Source organism: Lepidochelys kempii, chromosome 3, assembly GCF_965140265.1.
Source record: "Lepidochelys kempii isolate rLepKem1 chromosome 3, rLepKem1.hap2, whole genome shotgun sequence".
Classification (NCBI taxonomy): domain Eukaryota; kingdom Metazoa; phylum Chordata; order Testudines; family Cheloniidae; genus Lepidochelys; species Lepidochelys kempii.
The window spans coordinates 190,836,472-190,856,466 of record NC_133258.1 but is presented as its reverse complement, the minus strand read 5'-3'; the positions used below and the strand labels follow the sequence as shown (position 1 = coordinate 190,856,466).

The window sequence follows — 19,995 nt, the reverse complement described above, 5'->3', positions numbered from 1 at the left end:
GCCCCGCCACCCAGAGTGCTGCACACGTGGCAGCGTGGCTGCAGGGGAGGGGGACAGCAGGGGATGGGCCGGGGGCTAGCCTCCTCAGCCAGGAGCTCAGGGTCCAGGCAGGATGGTCCCGCAGGCCGGATGTGGCCCGTGGGCTGTAGTTTGCCCACCTCTGGCTTAGATGGTGCTTCGTGAGCTCAGTATTAGTGGCACACATCCTAAATTCAACGTTAGTCCTAAGGATCCACACATATCCTCCAGTGATTCTGCTGTCCCTGACTCCGAAGGCATAAGTGAGACAGGTATTGAGACATTCAAAAGCAATAAGGAAGTGACAAAGTACAGGATTTAGAAACATCCCTCTGTTTAGATTTATTTTTCCCATTAGCCATCCCAAGGATAAGGAGGGTTAGTTCTGCACAATCTCATAACTGACAGGCATAGCACCGGTATTAAAAGATGTTCCTGATCGTCTCAGTTTTATTTTAAAATAATTTGAGTGCAACATTTCTGTAATGAAAGCGTGAGTTTATTTCAGGGAGACTTTTAATTAAATTACAGCTATCCTGATATGAACAAATTAAAAATAAAGCTCTCAGGGGAGCAGGTTTTGCATTGAAAACTAGTCAGGTCAGTTAAGCTATCTGAACATTCAAAAGATAAGGTGCACAGGAAATATATCAGAAAACAAAGATAGGTGAGTTTTGACTGAAGACCACTCAAAAAACCCATTTACCTTTTGATCTGCTTGTGGAAAATGTCCCAGTTTGTTCCCAAGGATGTTCGCAAACACGTAAAAATATAATTGAGTTCTCTCTCAGCTCATAATAAACATGGAAGAAAATTGTAAAATAATGGTCCAGCAGCAGTATGCTCTGCACTGAGCAGGAGAAATCGCTTCAGTCTCAGAAGCCACTTCTTTTCTCCCTAGTCGAAGTGATGAGCGAGGAAGGGGAAGGAGTCTTGTCTTACTCAATGGGAGAATAGGCTGACAGGATCCAGCGATGGTCCTGACTAATTCTGCTCAGCCAGAAGAATGATGGACTAATATCAGACTGCACCAAGAAGCAAAGATAGTTCCTGCCTCTCTCTCAGGACTTCCAGGGCAGCAAAGCAAGTTATACTTACACAGGGATGCCAACACTCAGAACCAAATGGCAGTGCACAGTTCCTGTCATGTTTGGGTTGCCCATGATTGAAGGAATTGGATGTGTAAACCAAATATTACCTCTCTTCGCTTTTCTGACTCTCTGCCATGTATCACAGCAACTGGCCATCAGCACCCTCTTTCATTGGATGGAGGGTTCAGCACAGACGAACATAAGGTGATTATTCTCCATGCAACAACTAAGCATGCTCACTCCAGCCAGGGTGGAGAAATATTTTGTTTTGTTTTAAAATTAAGCTGTTTCAATGATCTAAAATATCATTATTTATTGTTGTTAAAAAAATAAAAGGGTATATAAAGGCTTAAATAAGTGAATTCTTGAGGTTTTAGGACCGGTTACATGTTGGATTTATCACCCCTGACAACAATAACCTTTTAAGAAGACAAAAGATTCTTTAAAGAATTTGATTGCTTTATTTTAGTTCTTTACTCTCCCTTTCAGTGTCCAGTGCTGCCCTCATTACTCAGACAAAACAGTTACTGAACTCAAGGTCAGGTCCTCAAATATGGATTTTTTAAAACCCTCTCCCCTTTGCCATCTTAAAACATTATCATATCATTTTAATTCGGACAACAGAGCCAGTATTTTTAACAATATTTCTTTCAAACTTTTTTCCCACCTTTCCCCCCCTTTTTTGTAAGTATCCTTGGAATATCTTATTGCTATAGATTACTGCTTATTGCTTTTCTTTGTATTAACCCTACTCATTTAGTTTCAGTATCCTTTTATCTGCTTAGGAGTCTTCTAGACATTTTCAGGAAGGAGTTTCTTTTGCAGGATTGAGCCCAGATTCTGGCCCTTGTTGACAGTTTCATCCAAGACACCAGCATTTGACTGGTTATGGAGACTGTAATACACCCTCATTTCTAGAGTTATTCCCTTCAGGTCACAGGTAAGGCACACTAGTGGGGCTGTGTTTTAGAATACAAAATGTTGCTCCTAGATTTGTGGTTAAACTAAAATAATGAAGTGCTGGTAGTGTCTCCCTAAAGTATCACATATACTTTGAAAGCAGCATTCATATTTGCTTTCGGTTTTGGCAGCTAATATGACTGCAGTGACTTTACAGATTTTAGTAGTACTGAACATAGGAGTTATTTAAGACTAGAGATATTGCTGCTGGGGAGAAAAATGGACACAGTATCACTTATGGCACTACTCACCCTACATATGCCAATAATCAAGTGATGAGTAGGAGCAGCGCTTGTGGGGAATTCTGAAGGCAGTTCTGTCCCCTATTCCTCCTAGTGGGTGTCACCTTCATGATAAGGCACATACAAAGATCAAGCCAGGATTGGCAAGAGGAAAGCCGCCATCAAGAAGATAAAAGCATTCTCATTCTTTAACACACTGTTATATGGGAATCTGAAAAAACACTGTGGATTCTTCTCACCAACATTGCTACTCCTGCTACAAAGAGCGGTCATAGTGTATTCTCTGTCATTAAGACTAATTGTACAGCACAGCTGGAGTGGTTATTCACAGCACCCTCACATCCAGAAGTCTCTATGCTTACCACTAAACTATTCAGCTGCTGATTGTCCCATCTCCCCTCCACAGTAGTGTAAGGATACCAGAGATCTATGCAAACTCCTAGAATAAACACAACTGTCTCAGTTGCGGGCTTGGTAAACAATTTTTTGGCACGATGGTAGCCACAGAAAGAACTACACACACAAAAGGCGGGAGGAGAAAAAATCTCTCAATTGGTATAGAAAGAAAGATGTATCTGAAAATGATCTGTGAACATCCAAAATATTATAATAAGAAGAATATTTTGCATGTGTTTCTCATCCAAGAATTCTAGTCACAACTGCATTATTTAGATTTTTTTTATCTTATATGTTTGGAAAAGATACAGATGAAATGTGTTTAATTTTTTAAAAAAATTCATGCAGGTTATACTTTAATTTCTCTTTTGCTCAAAAATTATCAGAACACAGTTCATTCTCTGATAACATCAAGCCTGGGTTAGTCTGCAGGTAAATCGACCCAATAGAAATATTTTTAAACAAAGGTTGGTTAGATACATAATTTAAACACAAGTGATTACAGCTACCTTTCATAAAGTTACTAATTTTTAAAATAACCACGCATATTTATACAGGACCACACAGACACACACTCCACACGCGTTCACACCACAGACACATGAATGCACGTGTGGCCAGCACAGGTACGTTCACACACCCACACAGATGCACGCGCACACACCTGCGCACGTACCCCGCCATGCGGACACCCAATCCACGCCCGGACTTCAACACACGGCGCGCGTCCACACGAACACGCCCTTGAAGCGCCTACGCTGACCTGGCTCTGTGCCTCCCTCCTCTACCGTGTCCTGGGCTTTTTCCTGCGGCCGTCGGAGACTCCCAGCTTGTGCGCGGGCTGAACCTCCGCCGCCGGCTACTGAGCTGGGGGCGCGGCCCCTGCTAACCACACGAGAGCCGGGGACGGGACTCCGATCCCCCGGCAGCCGGCGCGCGGAGCAGGGAGCGGCTCTGCACGCGCCCTCCGACCCACCAGGGCGCAGCGTTTGCGGCGTGCGCCGGAGCGGAGCGGAGCGGAGCGGAGTTGGCGGGTTCCTCCTGCGCGCCTCTCCCTCCAGCCTCCTGTGGGGAACAGGGGTTGCTGCTGCCTCAGGCTGTGGCGAGCTCTGCGGGGAACTTCCCTGTATCCCTCACAGAGCCACACCCAGCAAAACCCTCCACCCCCTGACTGAAAATGGTACTCCTCCAGTTGGGGGGATTCTCCTCCCTTCTGTTCAGGGCACAGTGCTGTACATAGTGGGTAAAACAGCATACAAAAGTGGATTCAAACGTGTATTTATTTGACTGTGTTTTTATTGACAGTCCAAATAATACACCAACCTCTGCTTTTCTTTAAAGTAAATCAAAGGCAAAAAACAATGTTAATAACAATCTTAGCCTTGAGATTTTGCAAACACAAAGTCAGGAAATTCAGTTATGATTCCTGCCCTCCTTCAGTACCCCATAACTCACCTATAATGCACAGATGGAATAACTTACATAATTAGCATCATGTACAAACAAATATTACAAAATACTAAATATTTGCAAGGAGGAGCTCCAGTGCATGTGAGAAACATTATTTTGCATGTTCTTTCTTGTATTTGATGAAATATAAACTTCATTGTTGCATTAACTTATTGTTACAGTTATTATTTTATTTTGGCAATTGTAGTTTAGTTTCAGTTATCACAGTATACAAGTAAATGTGCTGAAATACACGGAAGTAAAGAGAATGAAAATGTAGTACCGAAACCTCATTACAGCTCTGTTATTATTTGAGAACTGGGGTATGTGTGGGGGAAACTTAAGTTTGTTACACAAATTACAGAAGATTTGATCCTACATTTCTTATGTACTAGAAACACCTATTAAGTTCAGATGGGTGCTTAAGGATGCAGAATTAGGCACAACATGCGTTGATTAGAGAAAAGCCAGTTAGTGTGTAAAATGCCACTCTAATTTATTGAAATGTAAATTACAGTATTACAAGTCATAACTGCTTCATCCATGGTGCTTTAAATTAAGAATTCCTGTGTTAGGCAAAAAAGTGATTGTGAAGAAGTCAGTTCTAAAGTGGAACCGTATGGGTGGAGGATCCACTCAAGTGCAGGAGTCTGCCCATATGAATCCCATTGCAGGATGGGGCCTCAAATGGAAACATCTAGAAATGTTGCTGCCTTTTGTGTAAGTTTAATGAAAAAGATACATGCCATCAATTTTTCTTTTAGTTTATATGAAAATCACTCTCACACACCATGTAAACTATTTGAGAATAGAACGGTTTGTATTCTAAGAATACTTAACTGATGTGGATTGAATAACAGCGATTGTCAACAAATTATTTTAAATAAAGAAAAATCATTATTTTAAATGACAAGGCTGATAGTTTTAAGATAGCTAAAAATAAAGTACAATTAAATAAGGAAAAGGGTAAAAGAAATATAAATCTTACTTGAACAAGCAATCATGTTTCTAGGTTTCACCTGCCAGTTCCAGCAGGGAATAACAGTTAATGATACTATCACTCACACAGGCTGTTGTTATTGTCTTTTTGTGGGTTTTTTTGTTTAGTTTGTGGTAAACGGTTACATTTTGTAATCAAAGAAATACAGTCATTATATGGGACACATGCCAAGCAACTAGAAAGCATCTTGATGGCACTTTCATTTCACATGGCATTTTAATCTGCAACAATTACCTATTTTACCATGCTAGTGTTAAACTAACACTGTTACTGCTCCATTTATGATTGATAGTGACTGCAAAAGGCAGTGAAGTTGGTGTAGGCTATGAGCCTCCTGAATGTTTTACTTTTGGTGTATATTCATTGATATTGGCAATACTTGGGGTCTAATCCTGTACTTCTTACCCAGGCAAAACTCCCATACATCTGTCCTTTTTTTCATTAACAGATTGATGAAAGATTTGTGCTTTTTATTTATGCCACCCTTTTTCCTAGATCATGTGAACCATATTTATGGTTGATTTTGTTACTGGCCTTCATCAGGTCAGCAAAAAATCATACAGAGTTCCATTTTTGTTTATATATTTTTCCATCTGCCAACCCACAAATAACATGTGCGATGTAATGTGTTCAGAACAGAATTAATAGCCTTTAATGTCTGCAGGATATAACTGTCAGAGGTATGCTTCCTATAATGATGAAGGGATGAGGAATTTCTGTAGGTGGCTGGCTGGCTGAGTTCCTGCTGAAATGATTAGTTTAATGCTGCTGTGATGATTTCATTGTAATTAATTATGTGTTAGGGCATCTTGGATAGATTGTGATGGGATTCCTCAGGGTACAACTTGGAACTGTGGAACTGCTGTGCTCCCTTAACTTTCCAGCTTGGGCTGACTCACACAATGCTATGCCAGTGACAAGCAGCAAAACCTTTCCAGGCATTGTGATCATTCAGCCATCAGCATGTAGATTCCCATACCCAGCTATGTTGCATGAATACTCCCTGAGCCACTCATGAATCACACAGAGAAAAGCACCAGCCAATCACCCCAACCACCAGCCTTGCACCCCAGAAATATACCGTCTTACATTGCTCAAGACTCCTTTGGACAGTGCAAGCTCATTAATTAGTTTGCCACTTTGTGAAAGAAAAGTGGACATACACCAGCCTTTGTAATCTGAGCTGAGATTCCCCAAGCACTTCAACCAAAAACACCCTGTTTTTAGGTAACATATAAAAACAGATTTATTTACTATGGAAAGACAGGATTTTTTGTGATTATAAGAGATTGATTACATAAGAAACAAAAATAAATTCTCAATCTAAATTGTAGAGACTAAGCAAGATTTGAATCAAGCAGTCTCTCATCCTAATAGACGTTACAGGCAGCTCACAGTTCTCAACACAGCATCTGGATTCCCTTCCCAGCCTGACACCAATCTCTCCAGTTCAAAATCTTTGTCTTCCAGGTGATCTTCTAGTGTTGAGATGGAGAGGAGAGGGGTCAAGTGATGATGTCACTGTCCCTCTTTTATACTTTCTTCCAGTTGCTAGAAAGATCCTTGTTGTGACATGGAGGTAGGCAGCTCTCATTACATATGTGCCTTCTCTGAGGAGTCTTTGGAATAGTGAATTCTTCTTGATGGGCCATCAATGCTTGTCTGGCCAGTGATAGTTGCTTCTTTGTTGCTACTGAAAGGCTAGCTGTGGGCATTCCCAACCTCAGAACATATTTCAGTAATACATATGGAAATACTTCATAACTTCACTAATGATAATACATACAGTTCAACAAAATATTAAGATTCAGCAGATCAAGACTTTTAAAATGATACCTCAGAAGGCATGCATTGTACAAAACATTTCATAATCATATGTCAGTGGTGAATATGGGGATTCCAAGGCGCTACTTGGAGTGTCACATAGGTTTTTTAATAATTTAAAATATAAATAAATCAGCCTATTAAGAAGAATGCTTACTGAGATGTTTTAGAGAATGCTAAATCAAGTCAAATATTTTGTTTTGGGGGTCTGTTACAAATAAAAAACTAAGTCCATGTTAATCAAAAAGATTAATTAAGGATAAAGAAATTTACCAGTTAACCTGAGCTCAATTTTTGGTAACTAGTGGGCCCAATTTTAAGTGAATATGGCCAAATTTATGATTTTACATCTAATTTATACAATAGTCATGGTTGCCAATGACTGGATGTGAAACTGGGTTTTATTTAGTTAGATTCAAATGGAAACTCAGGAGTGCAAGCCCACAGTTGTGTCTGAGCAGAGAAAATGCCTGTTCTGACTCCTGCAAAGCCAAATTTCAGGTAGCTGTAGTTGTAAACTATGCAGTGGCGAAGCTGAGGCTGGTGTGTTTGTAGATCACTAAAAAAAAAATGCCATTGTTGTTAAGGTCACCAGAGAAAGAGAACATCAAAAATAACATTTGTAGGTGTAAATGGTGGAGGATAATTGAGTTTGTTTGTATAGCTCTGTAGACAACTTGCTGAATTGAGACCTTTTCACTGAACTAGGACATATAGTCCTAGTACAACATCTTCTGCCAAGACACTCTCGAGTACGTGATCTATTCCATTTTAGAGAATGGATACTTTTCCAAATGGTCATACTGAATGTGATGTTTCATGCAGATTTAACAGACATAAATTACTGACACTTCTGTTTTTTGCCAAGAATGTGAAAGTTAAATTTTAGCTTGTAAAATATGCTGAGCCATCGTTAACATAACCAGTCTTTTTTGCAAGGTCACACATTTTCAGCTAGCAGCAAAGGAAATTGATTTTAGTTTTGTTGGCACCTTCAAATCTGTAATACCATATTTTGTTCAGTGAAAATTGGCCTATTTTTCTAAACTGTTTATTCATTTTTTCTAACTTAAATATAAATGAAATAAAAATACAAAGCAGAATATTGCAAAGGTAATTTTAATACTGCAAAAATAAAACATATACTTCAAATATTGCCAGAACTACTGCCCCAAAATAACAGTAGAAGATAATGACCATGTAGTAAGACCAGTGGGTCAGGTTAGGAAAAAAATGATGCTGTTTTTGTTCTCAAACTCTTAGAACAGCTGGATGTTTGTTAAAATGATTAACAGTGAAATAATTAACAACATTTAAAACTTTACGTTGTCATTAGGCTCCAGAGTCAACACTCATCTGAGATGATTGGGGGTTGTTCACAGCTGTGAGAGAGCTGTTGCTTCAGTTTTTTCTGCCTGCAGACACTAGAAGGCAGCACTGCATTGATTCATATTGGTAGGGTTTTCTTTACAAGTAAACAACTCTTTTAAAAAAAAAAAAAAAAGCTTAAATCATGCAAGCATTGATGGGGTAGTATTTTCAAAAGCACTGAAGTGATTTTCATTTCAATGGAATTTGTGCTTCTAAGTCACTTAGGAGCTTTTGAAAGTCTCAAGTGAGCCACAAGAGAATTTCTTTTACTATGTATTCACTATTACTGGCTCAATCCGATCCTGAAGTAAAACTCTCCTAATTATAATAGAGGTTTTACATTTGAACGTATGTCCAGCATGGCACCTGCCAACTTTAGACTTACTGTTATCTGAAACTTTTGCAGTCACTCAGATTTATTTGTGTAATGGATCTAACGGAATCCCTATGCAGGGTGCAGCTTTGCGCTGCCCCAAACATGAGCTGTGCCTTAAAAGCACAATTGAGGCTTATGGCCCGGATGCTGTAAGTTGTTGCATAATGGGGACTGCTGCACAGACACCAATTACATGGGGATCCGAGTGGCTGCATGGGTCCACCCATAAGCAACAACATGCACCAGGAAGGCCTACGTTTATGTGATAGTAGATATATAACTAGGATGTTTTAAATGTAAGAAAACAGCCACTGTAGACACATTTCAAGTCAGAAACCAATCCTCTGTTGAAACATTTATGTTCATGTAAAGTTCATAAACTCCTCAAATCTTATTCCCCCCAATTTTAAAACATACAGTAACATATCACTAAGGTTACACAGTTAAATACCCAGCACTGTGTAACATTGCAGAGTTAATGTATTATGAAAACCTAGATTTTTTTTAATTATTATTTTTTATTTTCTCACTTTTACAGCTGGGATTTGAAAAGGAGCCCAAAAGAGTTAACACCAGCTCCCATTGAAACACCATTTCACCATTGAAACACCATTGAAACACCATTGAAACACCAGCTCCCATTGAAACACTGTTAACACCAGCTCTCATTAGGAGCCAGATTTTTAAATGCATTTAGATGCCTAAAGATGTAGATGAGGGGTAGTGGGATTTCAAAAGTACCTTGTATTATTTAGAAAACAATATTTTTCCTGTTACAAGTCTGCACTCGTGCCCCATGAAACAATGCCTTGTGTGAGAAAAAAACAGATGGTGCCTCAATTGCCTTACACCAGTGTTTAACATTCTTTAACAGACACAATTGAAGTGCACATGCCTGATTTGATTTGCTCTCAACTTCAACTGTAATTCATAATTTTCTTCCCCCAGCCAATAGAATCAAGAGGCAGAAATGTATTATTTTTGTAATTTGAGTACCACTTACATTCCTTTCAATAAGGCTGGCAAGAAAACACTTTATTGATATAATGAGCAACTCTCAAATTCATTCAAGCTGCTATGCAGCTACACAGCTCTTGTCCAGTTATATGACAAAATGGCACCCACCTGCCTCAACAGGTGGGGAACTTGATGAGGCTAGTGGTGAAAGGGGACAATCCCAGAAGCAAGGGTGGGAGACACCGGCTGAGGGACACCAGATAGCTCTTCCACCCCCTTGGAATCTTTGGCATCCATTTGCTAGCTGTGGGGAGGGAAGCTGGCCAAGGATTTAACCTGGAATAGGAGCTATGGGGAGCCTCTTTCAGCTCCATTCCAGCAGCCCCACCCTACCCACCCTGAACTAGTAATGGGAACCTGGCCTGATGAACACTGTGGGTCTAGCTGATCGCCCATTTGGGGTTCAGAAGGGATTTTTTTCTCCCATAAGCCAATAGGCAGAGGACCAGGGAGCTATTCACCTTCCTCGCAGCACCTTCAAGCCACAGTAGGTTAAGAAGGAATGTGCTTAGTACTTAACTCAGGAACTTGGTTGTGTTAATTCATCACAACTAGTTTCCAGTGCAGTTAAAAGGATAAAATGAACAGTTCCCAGAGGTAAAAGACCTGGGATTTTGGTGATAGGCTTTGGTCTTATGGGATAGGATGCGATGTTGTGTCCCTCGTGGGCAGAGGTCATACCTTGGAACCATAGGTGAACCCTAAGTGAACTTAAAAGCAAATATCTTTCTCACCAAATGCTTTGCAGTCTGCTGGCTGAGTTTTCTTTCAGCTAGGACTCCCCTCCATCCCTCCTCCCCCCAGTTCAGTTATTTAACAGTCGTTGATGTCATGAGCAGAGATGAAGGAGGAGAGTGAGGTTAAGCATTTTTCTTCCCTCTTTATAATTCAATTTCTTGTGCTAGAAACATTCTTGCTGAGTCATGGTGACAAATAGTCTCTTGTGGACATGAGATTTGAACTATCCATGTGATGAAATGCAAATTTATTGTTCTTGCCTTCCCCCTGCCAGACAATGGTCGCTTAACTAAGTGATAGTCCACTTGACGTTGTTGTACCTGTCTGGGGCACCAGTATGTCTTTGTCTCTGAAAAACTGGTTTGGGCCTGTCTTTCTAACTTTGGAACATGTTACAGAAATGTTATACAGCAGAATCTTGTAACTTTGCATACAATGTTGCCACACATATTTTACCACGACAATCATGTTCACCAGATTATGAGTTTTCAGATACTACCTCACAAGGCATACTTTGTACAAAATTTATCATAGTCTTGTAAAAGTGGTGAACATAATGGTATAGACTGTCACACAATGGTGTAATGCATATTCCTCAAATATGTATATTTGGGCACTAGCTCATAAACATAAAATCTCCAGATTTCCAGACCTACAACCATAATCGGTACGTGAAATGAAATTAAAATAAAGTTAGATACATTTTAAACTTATTCTAACTTCTAGAAGTTGAATGGGCTATGTGATGTTACACCCCTTAATGCTTTATAGAAATATGCTTATAAATGTAAATATGACATAACTGGAATGTTTTATGCTACATATGCCATGTAACATATCTTTGAAAAAGTTATGTTCTACTGAATGTTTTCATCCTATTCGTATGCATGTATCATTTTTATATCTGAAGTTATGAGTGTTGGCTCTATGCTTGTATTTCAAGTGTTTGCTGTAGGAAGCACATAAAACAGATTTTGTCAACATAGTGTGAAGGGGTTATTCAAGTAATTAGGAGTACTCCCAATGAACATTGAAAGTCGCCAATCCACATCTGAGCTTTCCTGGAAACGTTCAAACTAACATGTGGGTAATGGCATCAGCCTGTAGAGAACTGAGTCATGCATGGACATGTGACTTGCCCATGTGACTCCAAAACTCCATCTTGTAGCTGTAATTCTACACAGGGGGAGAGAGGGGTTTTCACCCACAAGAGAAAGATTATATAAGCCCCTGGAAACCCCTCCATTTTGTCTTCAGATGGCTCAAGAGATAGCCTCTCCACCCCAAAGAGATGCCTGAAAGAAACTGGAACAAAGGACAGTAACTACAGGGGTGTAAGTGATTGCTGGACCCAAACTAGGAGGAAGTCTAGTCTGTAAAAGAAGCTTATTAGAACATCTCTGAGGATGAGACTTACCTGCATTTAGTTTCTTACTGTAGTAGGCTTAGACTTGCGTGTTTTTGTTTAATTTTGTTTGGTAATTTGCTTTGTTCTGTCTGTCCTTACTTGGAACCACTTAAATCCTACTTTTTATATTTAATAAAATCACTTTTTACTTATTAATTAACCCAGAGCAAGTATTAATTCTTGGGGGAGCAAACAACTGTGCATATCTCTTCATCAGTGTTACAGAGGATGAACAATTTATGAGTTTACCCTGTATAAGCTTTATACAGAGTAAAACAGATTTATTTGCGGTTTGGATCCCATTGGGAACTGGGTATCTGGGTGTTGGAGTCAGGAGCACTTCTTAAGCTGTTTTCAGTTAAGCCTGCAGCTTTTGGGGGACATGGTTCAGACGTGGGTCTGTGTTTGTAGCAGGCTATCATGTCTGGTACAACCAGGCAAGGTACTGAAGTCCCAAGCTGCCAGGAAAAACGGCCTCAGAGGTAGTCCCAGCACATCAGGTGGCAGCCCCAAGGGGGTTTTTGTGACCCAACGTGTCACAGGTTTCATGGGAAATTGTTGTAGATATATGTTCTTTATCTTAACAATGTCCTCTTAAACATTAAAGCTTTTATTATACAGACTGCAACCAAATCTGCCATGCTCCTTTCAGGCAGCTCACCAGTATGTTAGCAATTTGATGATGGGGAAAGAGGCAGTGTTGTATCTTGCCCTCTTTTATTAACACAATATATAAACTATAATTTAACCAGAGAAAAATCCATCATATCAATGAGCAAAAATCATCTCTGACTGCATAATGAACTGCACTTCTGTAACAGAAATCAGACCTGACTCCCTTCTCAGTTACTCTGATGTCATTCAGGAGTATCTTAGTGGAAGTTAGTCAGGCAGATCCGTGTATCTGGGGGGTTGGGGGATGGAAAAAGGAGGTTTTTAACATCTTTCCCATTCTGATCCCTTGAAATATCTGGACAGGTCAGTCCCTGGCTCAACTTAGAGAAACCTCAGAGGTTCTCTAAGGTTCACACACTTGTAATGGCTCCCTAGGCACTATTCTGCCTGACAGCAATCAGCAGAACATAGCATACTCAGCCATGTCCTTACCAGGTATGTCCCCTATGTTTAAGGGTGGGGAGGTGTCTGCATCAGCCAAGCATGCATTAGAATGGAGCTGTTTTAGAGCACAATGCTGCAAGGTTGTAGATATCATTGGAAAATGAAGATACTCAGTCCCACAGGGAGGAGCTCACTACCTTGTAGAGCCAGGCGCTTATTTGGGGCCTTACCCTATAAACCCTTACTCAGGCAAACAGTTCTTACTCCCTAGTCTCAGTGACATCAATGGAATTACTTGTGCGAGTAAAAGTTTGCAGGAGCAGGACTTTGGGCCTAGTTTTAGGGGAAGGAAGGAGTTATTCTCAAAAGATGAACATGGAAGATATGTTGAAAGGTCAGTTTAAGACAATTGTAAAAATAAATGTGTTGAAAAAACAGGGCATTTTCTGTTTTAACTTGCCCAGGGAAGTAATTCTATGTAGTTAATACACATGGGTGTAAAATACTGGGAGTTACTTCTTATGTTCTTTTTGTTGTGGCTTGTCTTTGTCTGTCTGAAGACCAAAAAACCCCAAAGAAAATTCCAGGTGCTCTACCTTTTTCAGCTCAGAAGTGATTAATCAAATATTGGTTGTTCATAATTAGATAAACTGAAAAAGTGCAAAAATAATGTGAATACAGATGCATGGGATGAACCTTCATTTCAGGTTATTAAATGTTATTTATTAAGAGTACAAATTTGTGCTTGGCACTTTAATAAAGGCAAAAAGAAATGTCCCATCAAGTTTGCAATCTAACATTAGAAGTAACAGTGCCGTCCAAACATAAATCTAAACACACATCACAATCATATACATACATAATAAATACCTCTTAGCTAGAAGGTCAAGGCTTCATGCTGTCAGTGTTTTTCTATTTTGGTTTGTTATTTTACCTCCGGTCTTCTTATTACATCTCCAGTGTTTTGGAGGACTAACACAGAAAGCTTTAGGGCTAAGTCCTTGTCTACACAAACTTGCACCCAAATAACAAAAGGTGTGGATTAAAATTGATTTAGTTACTTCTCTGCAAGTTTGTGGGTTAACAAGGACTTAGCAGTAGAAATGTGTTTTGAGAAGTGACTTAGCTTTTCAGATACGAATCATGGCATTTCATTTTTATTTATATTCATACAAATGCAAAAAAAATCCCCAACAGCTGTACAAATGTCAAGTGCGTAATATGGCTGCTGCCACAAGCAGAGGCCATTTTAGATACCTGTGTTCTCATTTGCAGCAACGTCCCTCCCTTTCCCTCTGGCCTTCCCCCTTTCCCCAGTGCCGACATCCTCCTCCTACAGTTATCATCTCCTTCTCTGCCAGCGCTCAATTTCTGGAGCCAAACACCTCCTCCTTGTCCCTCCTGTGATACAGAGTGTAGAATAGATGACAGGGTAGTAACAGTGAGTAGAATTGTCCTCATTCCCTGCTGGTGGTGAACGTGGCGGGAGGATAAATTTGGACTTGTATTGAGAGAATAGCAAATCTCACTATTTGGTGATTGTTGAAAGTCCTCCATCTTATCCAGGCTGAGCCACAAACAGCAGTCTCACACCATGATACAATCTGAATCAGGCAACAAGACAACAGTAGATTGGAATCTCTATGATCAGAAAGGGTGATGATATTTGATGCTAGGTAACATCAGCATCACAGATCATGGTAATATCACAGATCATGATAGTAGTGATAACTCCCCTGCCTTATCAGCTCTTTGTGAGGTTCCACGTACATACTGAACAAAACCAAACAGGAGGACCCAGATGGCTTATGAGACTCGGATATACCCATCCCATAACAAATGAATGGAACTACTCAAAAGTGATCATCACCAACCTACACACCAGAGTAGCTCACCTCAGTATAAAAAGTAGGAATGTGGACTAGTTTTGCCTAGCTTCAAACTCACTGACATTGGGCTTTTGAAACGAGGTGGTGAAATTGGATGCTATTAAGTTTGTGTCTCAGGGAGTAGAAGTGAGGTGCCGCCAGGGGTCCACTCCACCAAAAAGCAATGGAGGTGGAGGAGAAGGATGCGTGCTATAAGAGGTAAAAGTATGGCCACACATCTTGCATGCTCTAAGAGCTTCACTACAGCTATAGTTCTTGCAGTGTACATGCTCGTAGATCATAGATGGTTCACACACTGTGCAAGCTATCCCGCAGTGGCCCTCCACTTCTCCCCACTTGCTACAGAAAGCGTCTTTTTTTATTTTTTTGAACTCTGTGAGTTAGACAGGTCAAGAGGTTCTCAAAATCTGAAACTCCACCCAATTGCCCATCCATAACTGAAAATAGTTGTTAGATCTAATATTATCAGCATGGAAAGCAGCTGCATCACATCCATCATTCAACAAAAAAAATTGTCCATTATACAATTCATTACATCACCATAGCATTTGGGGTGGGATATCTAATGGGAAGATGTTGAAAATCCTACATTATGCAGGTTCTATCAAAGTTACTCAGCCACCCAGTTCTCAATTACCTTTCCCTAAAGGGATGGTTCAAACCTGGTGATAATTGGTAAGGTGCTTAATTCAAAGTGATGGTTCCTGGTTCAGAGATCAAACCTGAGCATATTTCAGTTGACCAGCACTCTGACATTCCCAAACACAATTTGAAAAAATATTCCATCCTGTTAAATAATAACAATGGCTATTTGTGAATTTTCAGTAGCTCACACAACTTGCTAGACACTTTCCAAACATAAAAGGAGACATGATCCCTGAAGAATTAACAATCTATAAGACAAACAGATAAAGAGTAGAGGTGCCTATATTGCTGGCTTTGGCAAGCAATCATAGATAAGCAACCTACCCACATCTTGTGAATCTATTCCCCCCAGGATCTTCCACATATAATGGGGTGATGCACTGTCAAAGCCAACCAGCTAAGTAGATGGATTCTCATCCTCTCATTCTGATACTGTCTTCCAAGTGCACGAGAGGCCAGCTCTGTTATGACTAATTTTCTTGGCAAAGCAGATAATTGCTCACAGTTTTCAGTTATGATGAATCAGATTCTTCACTCTGAATAGTTCCACTAGGGCTTCTTCACTATAGACTACATTAGAGGCAAAGTTATTAAAAGATGATGAAAAATAGATTAAGTAAACAGCTAGTACCAGTTAGGGAACCATTGGATAAAATCAGAACGGATTCAAACCTTCATCTAAAATATGAGTTACACTCCACTGAATCTTTTCTAAGGTTCAGAAAAGTTTGTATACTGTAATGTTCCCCCAAATATTTTTTGATTTTGCATTACAGAGAAGACTGAACCAAGATTGGAATGTCTTATTTCTATAATACAAAACAAGACTCTTGATCTAAATTATCTAAATTTGGTGATTTGAAATCTGGATCTGATTCCAAATCTTTTTAAATTAAGGGACAGAAGGGGTATAATTTAGATTTGGTGTTTGAACTAAATCCATTATGGGGATATGTTCAAGCTATGAATTTAGATACAGATCTGTGGTTCAGATTGGGAGATCTGAATCAAGATCATATGTACTTGGCATAGTTCTGTACTTCCTGATTCTTACCTGTTCATAAATAGGAAGGACCAGAAATCTTACAAGAAAATATATTCCCATGAGGTTTCCAGCCCAGCTTTTGGAGTTCTGTTCATTTTGATAAAGTTTGGAAACTTTTGGGTGCTTATCCAAACAAAATGTAACCTCTGAATCTTCTGAAGGGAGGCTCCTTGTTAGTAAAGTAGTAATAATGCTGAAACAGGGAATCAACTGGCTCTCCAGATACCCACATTAGGTTACATTCAATTTTACTTACTGACACTGCACAATAATCCGAATCAAAATGCCGCTAACCATGAACCTTGTATAAGTGTATCCTGTGTTTCCAGTAAAATGAGAAAAAAAAGTACTTTAGCTCTAATCTGATTATAATATGGAAAGCAGGATTTCAAATTACACTGTCTAATTTAGCCCTTATTCCCCTTTTAGAATTATCCCAGGATTTAGTTCAGGTTGCTGAGTTAAGAATCTTGTCAATCCTAGAAACACAAATTTTCTGGGGATTGTAGATGAATTGCTCCATGTTAAATAAAATCTTGTATGGTTTTATCCTTCACTTTGATTAAATAGATGGATTAATTTGGAAGTCTCGTGAACTTATGCAGAAAATGAAAATTTGCTCAAAGAAGCGTCTTTTCCTTGTAAAAACATATGAGAAAACAATCACAGGAAAAAATTTGCAACTCACCGCCTGTCAGCTGAAGATATTAAACTGTAGCAAGGGGAAAATTAAGCTTGAAAGGTGATGCAGTGGGTGATGCAATTCCCAGACCAGCACAGATTCAAAAGGAGTCAATATTGAACTGAGAAATAAATACATAAATATCCAATGCAGGAAAATGCAGAGTTGGAGACTTGAGAATGTCCAAGGAGAAAATAAGACTAGGAAAGTGAGCAAATATAGCTCAGGATCTCTTTGTTTAGCAGAAGAAATTTTCACAGAGGAAGCCTGATGTGGGCCAGAAGATCTGAAATGTTTTTCACTGGACTGGGGAGCAGTCCATATATTCACCTGAACACCACAAAGATATATTCTTGCATTTGGCTTTTCATAGCTCCAAATGCAAACTGCATCTGGCAGTAATGCAGACTGGAAAGAGGGACCCCAGAGAAGAAACAGAAAATAGAGCTATAGGTTGTGAGCAGAAAGTCATAACAAACAGTACATTTTCTTCAGTGACTAGACATTCTGCATTCTGCATTCTGCATTCTGATTCTTGGATTCCTGAAATATACTCTGACTTGTACCAGTGGCCAACAGCTCTAAGGGACAATTACAGCAGCCGGAGATTGCTGGGAAGCCTCAGAAATGCCCCTTTAAAACTTAGACAAGGTGGGTGAGGTACTATCTTTTATAGGACCAACTTCTGTTGGGGAGAGAGACAAACTTTCAAGCTTACTTTTCAACCTAGGTATTCCTGGCATTCAAGAGGAGGGTGGTATAGGAACCCCGCACTACCCAAGGATCCTCCAGGTTTAGGTCTGCTTTCTAGTATTACAAATATGTGGATTTGTATTAATTCCAGGAGTTAATGAAAGCTCAAAAGTCAGCAGAGAAGTAGATCAGTGTGAAGGAAACTGGAGTGTACTGAAAGCTGGCCTCAGGCGATTCAGTGCATGGCCTGGTCCAATTCTGAATAGAGAATTATGATTTTATAACACCCCTGTGGCAACTTACAGCAATTCCTCCAGTGAAAAAGCAATATTAGGGAAGTATTAATGTATTTTTAGCTGACTTTAATACAAGTGAGGTGCTGGTAACAAAGAGGAGAGCCAGCACCATGTGACCATCTGGATCTCCACAGACCATCAAGTGCTCTTCTGGTCACCAGTCCTCCCTGGATCATAGTTTGAAAACTGCTGCAGTAGATGAAGAGCAACTGCCAAGTGAAGAGATCTGTTACATCCTCTGTGCTAGAAATCTGTTGGCACAAGCTCTAACAGACTAAATTTACTTCTGAGGACTCCAAAGGGAGCTATCAGATTGCATCAGTATCCCTGTATCGCTTTTCATAACATATCATTTTGCAGGCAAGTTCTATGGCCCTCTAAAAATTTGCAGATTAAGATTTTTAATCTATATCATTATATGAAGAATTATCTTATTATATCCATTATGAAACAATCTGCAAAAAAGCTATTTTAACTTGTTACTGAAGACAGAAATTCTCAAGATATTATGATGATGTATTCGATCACTGTTTGTCATGTCACAAGTATTTTCACATAGGAAACTTGCTAATAATAAAACTCTTCTCTTTCTGGTTGTTTATTGAAAAATATTTGTCCCACTGAACCAATCTGAACATGCTCTACAGTACACCAAATGAAAGCGCATGAGTAATAGCTATTCAGAGAGTGACTGACTATGCAAGCTTAGAATCATAGGGTTAGAAGGGACCGCAAGGGTCATCTAGTCTAACCCCCTGCCAAGATGCAGGGTTTATTGTGGCTAAACCATCCAAGACAGATGGCTATCCAGCCTCCTTTTGAAAACCTCCAGTGAAGAAGCTTCCACAGCCTCTTGAGGCTGTCTGTTTCATGGTCCTACTCTTCTTACAGTTAGGAAATTTTTCGTGAGATTTAAACTAAATCTGCTGTGCTGTAGTTTGAACACATTGCCTCTTGTCCTGCCATCTGTGGCAAAAGAGAAAAACTTTTCTCCATCTTTTTTGTGGCAGCCTTTCAAGTATCTGAAGACCGCTATCATATTCCCCCTTAATCTCCACTTTTCCAAACTAAACATGAAAGCTTGTCTCTCTCACCAACTGAAGTTAGTCCAATAAAAATATTACTTCACCAACCTTGTCTTTGTTTTTTCAAATCAGACCAATGAGCACACGGTGGCATAACAAAGAGATCACGTAGCTTTCTTATTGGGAAAGCAATCTGTTTTCTTCAAGAAATGCTTGTGAGCATGAGTTGTTTTAGCAAAGCCACAGATATGCCAAGTGGCATTTAGCAAGAAGAGTTTTCTGTTGATTCCCTCAATCTCCCTCATTTTAAAAATCTGCCCCAGAATATTCATGTGTTGCTCAATGCATGGAGGACACATGGAAGAGCTGCAGAGTTTCAGCTCCACAGTTGTGGAGGACCATGGATCAGGGTGCAACAATTGCACCCCACGATTTCCCTCCTGGCTGCAGCTTTTTGGGGATGCCCAAAGTGTGAAGCAGAATTTAGAATATAGAGCTTGGAATACAGAGCTCCAAGTTGTTTTTTTTTAACAAGAAAAGTTTACAAAATATTCCTTTATTCCACTACTTCCAGATTAGGTGTTTTAGAGCCATTGCTCCACCTCTTGTATTATCATTCTCTCCTCTCTCCTTTATTCTATTCTGTTCTATATGTTGTTCTGTTCTGTATAGGTTCCTATCCTGCACTCTTCACTGTAGTATATGAACTCCTTCTTTCCCCTCTGCTGCCCTAAGAACAGCTCATCGCTGAGATTGTGGCATCATAGGAAA

At 39.7% G+C, this 19,995-nt stretch overlaps 1 protein-coding gene across 24 annotated transcripts in view; it reads right to left on the bottom strand.

Annotated features, from left to right (window-relative positions):
• Positions 1-3,829, bottom strand: part of LOC140909632 (uncharacterized) — a 128,347-nt gene extending 124,518 nt beyond the window's left edge. For 21 of the 24 annotated variants that reach the window (XR_012158303.1, XR_012158304.1, XR_012158300.1 and 18 more), the window contains exon 1: positions 3,384-3,829. The gene's annotated coding sequence lies outside the window, so the exon portion shown is untranslated. Of the gene's footprint in view, positions 1-2,320; positions 2,416-3,371 lie in introns of all 24 variants that reach the window. The other 3 variants (XM_073339398.1, XM_073339399.1, XM_073339400.1) reach the window with 3 other exon arrangements.
• Between the last annotated feature and the right edge of the window lie 16,166 nt (positions 3,830-19,995).